We start from the raw sequence: 9977 nt of genomic DNA, 5'->3' as shown, positions 1-9977 counted from the left end.
AAATAGTCGGCAACGAGCCTTTCGTTGGCTCCCTCCCGGTCACGATGGATGTAGCGGCGAGTTGATCTAGTTGATCGAGGAGGAGGGGCGGGGGTATTCGCGGTGACATAGGCTTCATAGGCGACACGATATTGTTCATAGTATTCTTATTCTTTGCGCTCCGCTTCCGCAATGAGATTGGTAAAATCCATTTGAGAGGGTTTGAGTGAGAGAGGAAGATGTAGATAAGTTGTATGAAAAAATATGAATGAGAGATGAATGGGAGATGATTTTATGTGAAAAATGGGTGATAAATGTGTGTATTTATAGATGATTTTGGGAATTAAAAAAATCAACAAAAATCTAGAAAAATGGTATAAAAAAAACGGCCATATTTTTGGGAATCTGATTTTTTTTTTTGGTATTATTTTCGATTTAAAAAAAAAAGAATTTCCAACGAAAATGCCGTTGGCCAATCAGAACGCGCCACGTTAACTGCTCGCTAGCACGGACGTGCTCGATGCATCGAGCAGCACCGAGCCAAAGCCGAGCAGGCGGTGCCGCGCCGCTAGCACGGACGGACGCACCGCTGCGGATGCTCTAAGCATCAGAAACCTACTATTATAGTATGGGTTGAAGCGCACTTCTAAAACTTGAGCCTTATCTAGTTCTAAAACTGAAATATCAGAATTAATTTCTGTGTGCGATCTCGTTAATAGCTTAACGAACGGGGTAAATACGCATCTCCATAAATAAATACGCACACGACGGGTAAGAGGCGTCCGCTGGTATAGTCTTTACAAATCACTAGCGAAGGCAACCGCCGTAATTCTTTGTCCCGAAAGACATCAAATAACAAAATTGTTGCATTTTAGTGCACTTCACCAATTTATCAAAAACCTACCTATTTAGCTTGTAAATTTTTTTCCTATTCCACAATCAACCCATACTATTATAGTAACCAAAACAATTTTTCAATGGCAATTCAATCAAAATTCTCTCAAGTATAAGTCAAAAGCTTGTGGTCACACATCATTCTAAAAAATGTGACTATAACCAATTGTACCACAAATTCAAACGTCAAAATTACTCTTTTCTCCCCTGGTGAATATTTGTCCGACGAATTATCACCACTTGGATGTCAGACCATTGCTAGAGATAATTATACATAATTAATTTTATAATTTAGGTTGTGATTAGCATGTCAAAATGTTGTTAATTTTGTGCTATTATGAGCAAGAAGGGGTGCAAATAGATGAGAGGGAGATATATTCAAAATCAACGCCGGAACAACGAAAGGTATGATGAATGATGGGGTACGTACTAAACAAGCCCAATAGCAGTGACAGCTCGGCCAGCCCAAAGCCCAAGAGTTCAGTTCGGCATTACCAAAGAGTTCGGCCTCAGCCTACAGCTCGGTAAAAGCCAACCAATCAAGCTCTGCTCTCAGGTCGGCATCAAGCTCTACTCTCAGATCGGCAACCAAAGCAGTTCGGTCTCGGTATTCGACCGAACAAGGAGTTAGTGGACCCATACCGGATGTCCAACACACCCACTACCACGTGATGTCAGTTCAGGCCACGATCGTAGGCCATGACCTACGCTTCACCCACGATCTTAGGCCATAACCTACACGACATCCACGACTTAGGGTGGTGACGCAAGCCATGATCTGAGTTCATTATATAAATAGAACTTAGATCTGATAGAAGAGGTTAGAATCTCTCTAGAGAAACAATCATATAGCAAGTCTGTGTTGTAAGCTGTATTTGGCAGATCAAGCAATACAAACCTGCCCCCATTTCTCCCCGTGGACGTAGATTTACCTCAGTAAATCGAACCACGTTAAATTCTCTGTGTCGTGATTTATTTTTACGAGCATTTATCATCATCAATAATTCGCGGAATCATCACTGGCGCCGTCTGTGGGAAACGAAGAACAAAATTTGTGATAAAGCGAATTTTTGATCCATTTTTTCCACCCAAAAAATGCATACCAGATCGCAGAATACCCGCATTCCTGCCCGTGAGAACCCGGAGGAAGCCAATCCATCCCATAGGTCTGGAAAACAGCCTAGGGATAAATCCACCACCAGTTCTCATGGCGAAGGAACAGGCCGCTCCAAAAATCGTCCCACTGAGTCTTCCCAGCAGCCTGATCTGAATGAGGCTGTCAAGCTGTTCTTGGCTGAGAAGCAGGATGAGTTCTTAGCCTTCCTGCAAAAGAGCCAAGAGCCGAAGACGAAAACGGAGGATTCTCCTTCCTCATCCAGACATGAAAGTCACTACCGCAGTAGTGCCGTGTCTTCCAGGAAGAAGAATCCTCAACCCCGACATATTCCTGATCTTCCTCGGTACCGGAATCACAGGAGAACTCAATCTCCTCCATACCGACGAGATATCGGATTCGCCGTGTACGGAGCACTGAAGACTCCGTTCTCGGACGACATCACCCGAACTCCCCTACCACAGAACTACCGAACTCCGTCGATGACTTACGACGGGCTCGTGGACCCTCACGATTTCCTGGGGCGCTATCAATATAACATGGCGAACCAGGGTCTCAACGAGGTCCACATGTGCAAGCTATTTCCCGAGCTGCTCATCGGGAACGCGAGAAGGTGGTTCGATAGCCTCCCCCAGGGCAGCATCAGATCTTACCGAGATCTAATGGATGCCTTCCACAGGAGGTTCTTTCAGAAAGCGGAAGCCCGAATCACTTCGGCTCAGCTGCTTTCCATTCGTCAAGGTCGCGACGAAAAAATCAGCGACTTTATGACAAGATTCCACAAGGAATGCCTGCAAGTGGACGATCTCAACGATCTGCTTGTCATCTCGGCATTCCAAAATGGAATCCTGCCCGGAGCTCTCTACAGGAAGCTCGTTGAGTGCGGTCCGCAGACAGCTCAGGAAATGTGGGACATTGCGGACCAGTACTCCCGAGCCGATGAGGCAGACCGTCGCAAACGGTCGTTAGACAGCTCATCGTCCCGAGGAGACAGGAGGAAGCCCGATCATAGCGATCAGGGACATCCTCGCCGAACTCCTTTTGGCGATCAGGGACATCCTCGCCGAACTCCTTTTGAAAGGATTCAAAGGACTCCGGTGCAAGACAGATTGGGACCCCGTCTCAATCCCGAGAAGCCGCCCGCTCAGTTCGTACCGCTGAACAAGCCGAGAGCGGAAATTTTCGAACTACACTCCGACCTGTTCGAAAAGCCAAAGCGGATGACGAAATCTGCCGCGCGCCGACCCCAGGATAACTACTGCTCCTACCATCAAGACCACGGTCACGATACCGAGGAGTGCAGAAACTTGGCTGCAGGTATCGATGTTCTTGTGAGGGCAGGGACATTGAAAAAATACCAAAGCAAGCAGTCAAAGAAGAATAAGAAGCAGAGAGGTGCGAACTGCGCTCCTCAGGATCCGAAAAGGCAGCCGGATCCCGAAGACGATGACGAGCCGCAATATGATGGAGTAATCCTGACTATTGACGCTCTCCCTGCCGGGAAGACCAAGTCGTCCCTGAAGTCAGAGCGCAGGGGCTCCAATCGAGAGGAGCCAACGCATAAAAGGCTGAAGCAGGACGAAGTGATTACGTTCTCGGATGCTGATCCCGTCCCGGCCATCTCTCCTCACCAAGACGCCATTGTCATCCAAGCCGGAGTGGCAAACAAACTGATCCACAGGGTGTTTGTGGATACAGGAGCGTCAGTCAGCATTCTTTTTAAAGAGTGCTTCGACAAACTAGAAGTGGACCCAGCTCGGTTCAGCCCGGCTCCGCTTCCCCTGAAGAGCTTCGCCCAGGAGGACACCCGCCCTGAAGGTATTATCAGCCTTCCGATCACGGTGGGGAAAGCGCCTACTAGCTCCAGTACGATGATTGAGTTTTTCGTGGTAAAAGCTCGGTCCCCGTACAACGTCATCCTGGGAAGAGACTGGCTCAACACAGTTCGGGCCGTTTGCTCCACCTATCACCTCACCATCAAGATCCCTACTAAAGGAGGGATAGCGGTCATCCGAGGGGACCAAAAAAGAGCAAAGGAATGCCTGCAAATTGCGCTTAGAAGTGCCGAGCAGTCAGATCGGCACCACCAAGCATAGCAATCACAGCAGCCGGAGTCAGAGGCGATGACCGAAGTCATACCGGAGCCGAACTTGATGACAGTTCAGCTGTACGAAGACGATCCATCCAGAACGGTTAAGATCGGCTTCGCGGGAACGCCTCTACTTCGGGAAAAAACCATCCAGCTCCTCAAGGAGTACAAAGACGTCTTTGCATGGTCTCCGTTGGACATGACCGGAGTGCCCCCCGAGGTAATCACTCATCGTTTAAATATTGATCCTTCGGTCCGGCCGATAAAACAGAAGCAAAGACTCTTTGCGGCAGAACGAAGTCAAGTCATCCATGACGAAGTCCGTCAATTATTGAAGGCGGATGTGTTATTCGAAGTGAAGTATCCTTCGTGGGTGGCCAATCCTGTCATGATCAAGAAAAAGGAAGGAGGATGGCGGATGTGCATAGATTTCACCGATCTAAATAAGCACTGTCCCAAAGATTGCTATCCCCTTCCGAACATAGATAAAAAAGTAGAAGCTCTGATAGGCTTTGAAATTTTTTGTTTTCTTGATCTATACAAAGGATACCATCAGGTTTTAATGGATGAGATTGACGCTTCAAAAACGGCCTTCATTACTGATTTCGGCATTTTCGCTTATAAAAAGATGCCATTCGGTTTAAAGAATGCCGGAGCCACTTATCAAAGGATGGTAGACAAGCTTTTTCGGCACCTGATTGGAAAGGAAGTCGAAGTATATGTTGACGATATAGTCGTCAAGAGCAAAAGCACCTCGGAGTACGAGCACAACCTCAAGTCCACTCTCAACGTGCTCAAGAAAGCCAACCTCAAACTTAATCCCCAAAAGTGTACCTTTTTGGTAGATTCGGGAAAGTTTCTGGGTTGTTGGGTTTCAAAAGACGGACTCAAGGCAAACCCCTCAAAAGTTCAAGTCGTTCAGAACATGGCAATGCCGAAGTCCATACATGACGTGCAAAGGCTAACCGGATGTCTAGCCGCACTGAGTCGATTCCTTTCCCAAGCAGCCGAAAAGCAACTGCCGTTCTTCAAGGTGTTGAAAAAGGCACCAAAGTTCGAGTGGGGAGCCGAGCAGAAAAATGCCTTTGACGAGCTCAAAAGTTATCTAGCCGAGCTTCCTATTCTCTCTGCTCCAGCCGAAGCCGAAGTACTATTCTTATACTTAGCGGCATCGGATCAAACCATCAGCGCGGTGCTTGTACGAGAAGAAGGCCTAAAGCAGTTTCCCATCTACTTTACAAGCCGAGCATTAAGAGGTCCAGAAACAAGGTATCAACCTCTGGAAAAAATTGCTCTGGCGTTAGTAAATGCAGCAAGGAGACTGCGGCCATACTTCTATGCTCACAAGGTATGCGTCTTAACCGATCTACCTCTTCGGCAAGTTTTGACCAAGCCAGAAGCATCGGGCAGAATCGCCAAGTGGGCTATAGAGTTGGGAGAGCACACAATTGAATATCTACCTCGGAAAGCCATCAAGGGACAAGCCTTGGCAGATTTTCTTGCAGAAGCGAAGTTCGATCAAGCAATTCCTATTATTGCCGAACAGAAGAATTCTGCCAATGCCGAACTAGCACAACCCTTGGAATCCGAAGTAGAGCCGCCGGACTGCTGGAGCGGATTCGTAGATGGAGCTTCAAACAAGATGGGAAGTGGAGCTGGTATTTTACTTGTCGCTCCCGACGGACACGAGGTAACCTACTCACTTCGTTTCCTATTCCCCACTACTAATAATGAAGCCGAGTACGAAGCCCTCCTGGCCGGACTCCAGTTAGCGCAAAGTCTACTCGTCAAATCTCTCAAAGTCCATTGTGATTCACAAGTCATAGTAAATCACATGTTGGGTACAAGTGAAGCCCGTGACGAGAGAATGAAGAAGTATTTGGACAAAGCGCAAAGCATCAGCCGAAGTTTCTCCTATTTTCGGATAATCCGCATTCCCAGAGCGGAAAATAGCCGAGCAGATACCTTAAGTAAGTTGGCCTCAGATCCGAGCTCAAAGGCGGAAGAATTAATGCATCGAAGCATTGATGAAGCCGAGGTACATTCTGTATCCAGCTCGCCGAACTGGATGACGCCGATCTTGCAGTATCTGGATCAAGGACAATTGCCCGAGGATAAGAGAGAAGCTCGGAAGATCACGTGCCGAGCTCTTCGGTACGAACTTCATGAAGGAGTCCTCTTTAGAAAGTCTTACCTCCAGCCGTTATTGCGGTGCGTAGGACCAGAAGAGACGGACTACATCCTCAGAGAAGTTCATGAAGGATCGTGCGGTAGCCACATCGGAGCCAGAGCTTTAGCTAAAAAAGTTCTGAGATGGGGATATTATTGGCCAACCATGGTACAAGAGGCAGTGCAGCTCGTCAAGAAGTGTACGAAGTGCCAAATTCATGCAAATGTCCCAAGGATGCCGCAGACCGATCTATACACTATGCAAAGCCCTTGGCCTTTCATGCAATGGGGCATAGACATAGTGGGACCACTTCCTCAAGCTCCTCGGCAAATGAAATTCCTTATCGTTGCCGTGGACTACTTCACGAAGTGGGTGGAGGCTGAACCATTAGCTACGATAACGAGCTCAAAGGCATTGGACTTCGTCTGGAAGAACATAGTGTGCCGATTTGGCATACCCCACATCCTCATCTCGGATAATGGGACTCAGTTCACCGACAAGACGTTCAAGAATTGGTGCCAAGAGCTGAACATACAACAGCGGTTCACTTCGGTCTCCCATCCCCAAGCAAACGGACAAACGGAAGTAACGAACCGGATTCTGGTGAAAGGGTTGAAAGCTCGGTTAGAACAAGCCAAAGGACAATGGGTAGAAAATCTCCCTCAAGTCCTATGGTCCTACCGAACTACACCCAAAACCTCCAACGGTGAAACTCCGTATAGTCTGGTGTACGGCACTGAAGCCGTAATTCCGGTGGAGATCGGCGTACCCAGTCCCCGAACTCTAAATTTCTCCTCAGAAATGAATGACGACGGACTGAGAGCAGAACTAGATCTCGCCGAAGAAAGAAGAGAATTGGCGTGCATAAAAGCAGCCAAGTATAAGGAGCAAGTAGCCCGGTATTATAACCAAAGGGTGAAAAAGCTTCAATTTCAAGTGGGAGATCTCGTCTTGAGAAACAACGAAGTAAGCCGAGCAGAAAAGCTGGGCAAACTCGAACCCACATGGGAGGGTCCATATCGGGTGTCAGAAGTCCTCGGCAAAGGGTCTTATAAATTGACTCACATGTCAGGAGAACAAGTACCCCGAACATGGCACGTCTCCAACCTCAAGAAGTTCCACTTGTAAGAGACAAGTCCGGTCAGTCCGTCTCGTGTCTAGTTCGGTCATAGGGGTATGTGTTTTTATTTGTTTGTTTTTTACTTGCACCTTTTACTTGTCGTTTTATAAAAAGTTTAGAGTTTTTTCTTTCGTCTTTTTCATTTTTTCTCTATGTGTTTTGTCCCTATGTGCTTGTCGTCTCTTACAAATGGTACCAAGGTATATCGTTCTTTAAAGACTGATCCCCTTTTTAGATCGATTATTAAAGACTATTGTGAGTCCAAGCTTCTAAGGAGGATATAAGACCACAATTCAGCTTAACAAGCAGTCCGTCTGAAACGAACTGCAATAAGCCAACGATTGTGAGTCCAAGCTTCCAAGGAGGATACAAGACCGCAATTCAGCTTAACAAGCACTTCGTCTGATACGAACTGCAATAAGGGAAAGTCCGATCCACGCGATAAACCTCGCCGAATTAGGACGACCAAGTTCGGTCAAAGAAGTTTACCTCATAAGACCGGGGATGACCATGTCTAGTCAAAGAGGTTTACTGCATAAGACCACTTCGGTTAACTGGGAAAGTCCGATCCACGCGATAAAACTCGCCGAATTAGGACAAGGGAAAGTTCGATCCCGGCGACAAAAATCGCAAAATTAGAACACAAACCAAGTCCGGTCAAAGATGTTTATTTCATCAGACCAAAGACGAGTCCGGTCGAAGATGTTTATTTCATCAGACCAAAGACGAGTTCGGTCAAAGGTGTTTATTTCATCAGACCAAAGACGAGTCCGGTCAAAGATGTTTATTTCATCAGACCAAGGACCAAGTCCGGTCAAAGAAGTTTACTTCATAAGACCGAGGACAAGTACGATGAAATTTTTTCGCTAAGCTGTAAATACAGTGTTAGAAGCGAAAACAAAATTTCATTTATCAAATCTTGTTCGGCATACAACTCCGCTACCCTACAAAATGGCGTTACGCTATTACAAAGGACTATTCTACCGTCCAGGGTTGCTGAAGTTAAGCCACCTATCTGCAAAATCCTCTGGAAGCCGAGTTCGGTTGTTCCGAGCAGATGAAGAATAAGCAGGTCGACGAGATGCTATCCTCGACCCAACGCCTCTTCCCCGAGCCCGAGAAGTCCTAACACCTCGGCGATGAAGAGTCTCTGCAATGAGCATCTGCTGATCTTGCTCGCTCATAGTCACAACTCCTCGGCGAATTTCAGTCCGTCCCCGTCTTGACGATTCCGGTTGCTCCTGAGCCCGTTCTCGTCTTGACGTTTCCGGCTGTTCCGGAGTTCGTTGTTGGCTGGGAGTAGGATTTTGAACAAGGGAACCAGAGGTTTGATCTGGAGTGCGAGCATCTGTTGGCACGATATGCCGAAGGAATCTTTCTATGGAGGGGCGCCGAGAAAGAACAATGTCGTACCGAGAAGCCCAGCGCCGTAATGATTTCACAACTTGTTGGCAAGCCGAGCTCTCCAGCGCATTGTTCCTCCGGAGTACAAGATATTCCTCCCACAGTTCGTCAACTCGACTCTGAACATCTGAGATGGTCAATCCCCCGCGCACACGGATGTAATCCTCGTACGCAGTCCTCTCAGCAATGGTCGTATTCAGCTCGGCCTCCAGATCCTTCTTATCGGACTCTAAGTCCTTATTATCGGCCTCCAGCTTCACTAAACGAGCCAGAAGCTCGTCATTCTTCGTCTGATCGGCTATAGCTCTTCTCTCAGCTTCGTCTAAAGCCGAAGAGTACAGCCGTTTCCAGTGAAGTATCTCCATCTCCTTGAGTACAAAGCAGCTATATTAGTTCGGCAGCTGTACCGAGCAGATAGTAAAATACAACAGGAGTAAAGGCGAGTACGCAAAGCTATACGAAGACAAGTGTAGAGAATTTTTCATTCACAAGGAAAATTTTTTACACTAGGGCTTCAAGGCCATTTTACAAGGAAGAAACTAGACTAAGAGAAGGGAGACGAAATCATACTCCGCCAGCTTCGTCTCCGGCTCCTCGGTCTGGTACAGCTTCTTTCTCTTGGGCTACCTCAGCCTCGGCCTCGCTTCCTGCCGGCCTCGCCTCCGCCTCCTGATCGGCTTCCTCCTCCGGATGCCCGGCCCGCTCGACTTCGGCCTCCGGCTCCAGCGGCTCGGCCTCACCCTCTCCGTTGTAAGTCGAAGCGGGTGAAACGGGTCCCACGGAGGCAAAGATAGCCTCCAGGTTCTCGTCCCGATCAGCTCGACAACTCCGGACTCGGTCTGCAGAAAGCAGGACCGAGGATGAAGCGAGCTCCTCAAGGAGCGGCAGATTCTGAAGCCGAGCAGCTATCTCTCGGCTGTACAGAGGCAGCACGACGTCGGGCCCCTGCTCGCCCTTATCGGCAATTAGTCTTACCAGACTACCGACAAAGGCCGAGAACTGGCTGCTCAAAAAGAGTCTCTCCGTGTAGGCACGGAGACCCTCTCCTTGGGCAACCACGGCGGCAGCATCCCTCCGTTTCGTCTGCTCTCGCTGGATGACGAGCTGGTTTTTGGCAAACTGAGCTTCATCCTGGGCCGAAATCCTAGCAGCCCTGGCTTTCTCAAAGTTTGCCTCAGCCTGCTCGGCCCGGTGACAAGCAGCCGCC

This window comes from Salvia splendens, chromosome 16 (assembly GCF_004379255.2).
Source record: "Salvia splendens isolate huo1 chromosome 16, SspV2, whole genome shotgun sequence".
In the NCBI taxonomy this organism is placed as follows: domain Eukaryota; kingdom Viridiplantae; phylum Streptophyta; class Magnoliopsida; order Lamiales; family Lamiaceae; genus Salvia; species Salvia splendens.
The sequence above is the reverse complement of the archived record's forward strand: the minus strand, read 5'-3'. Positions refer to the sequence as shown.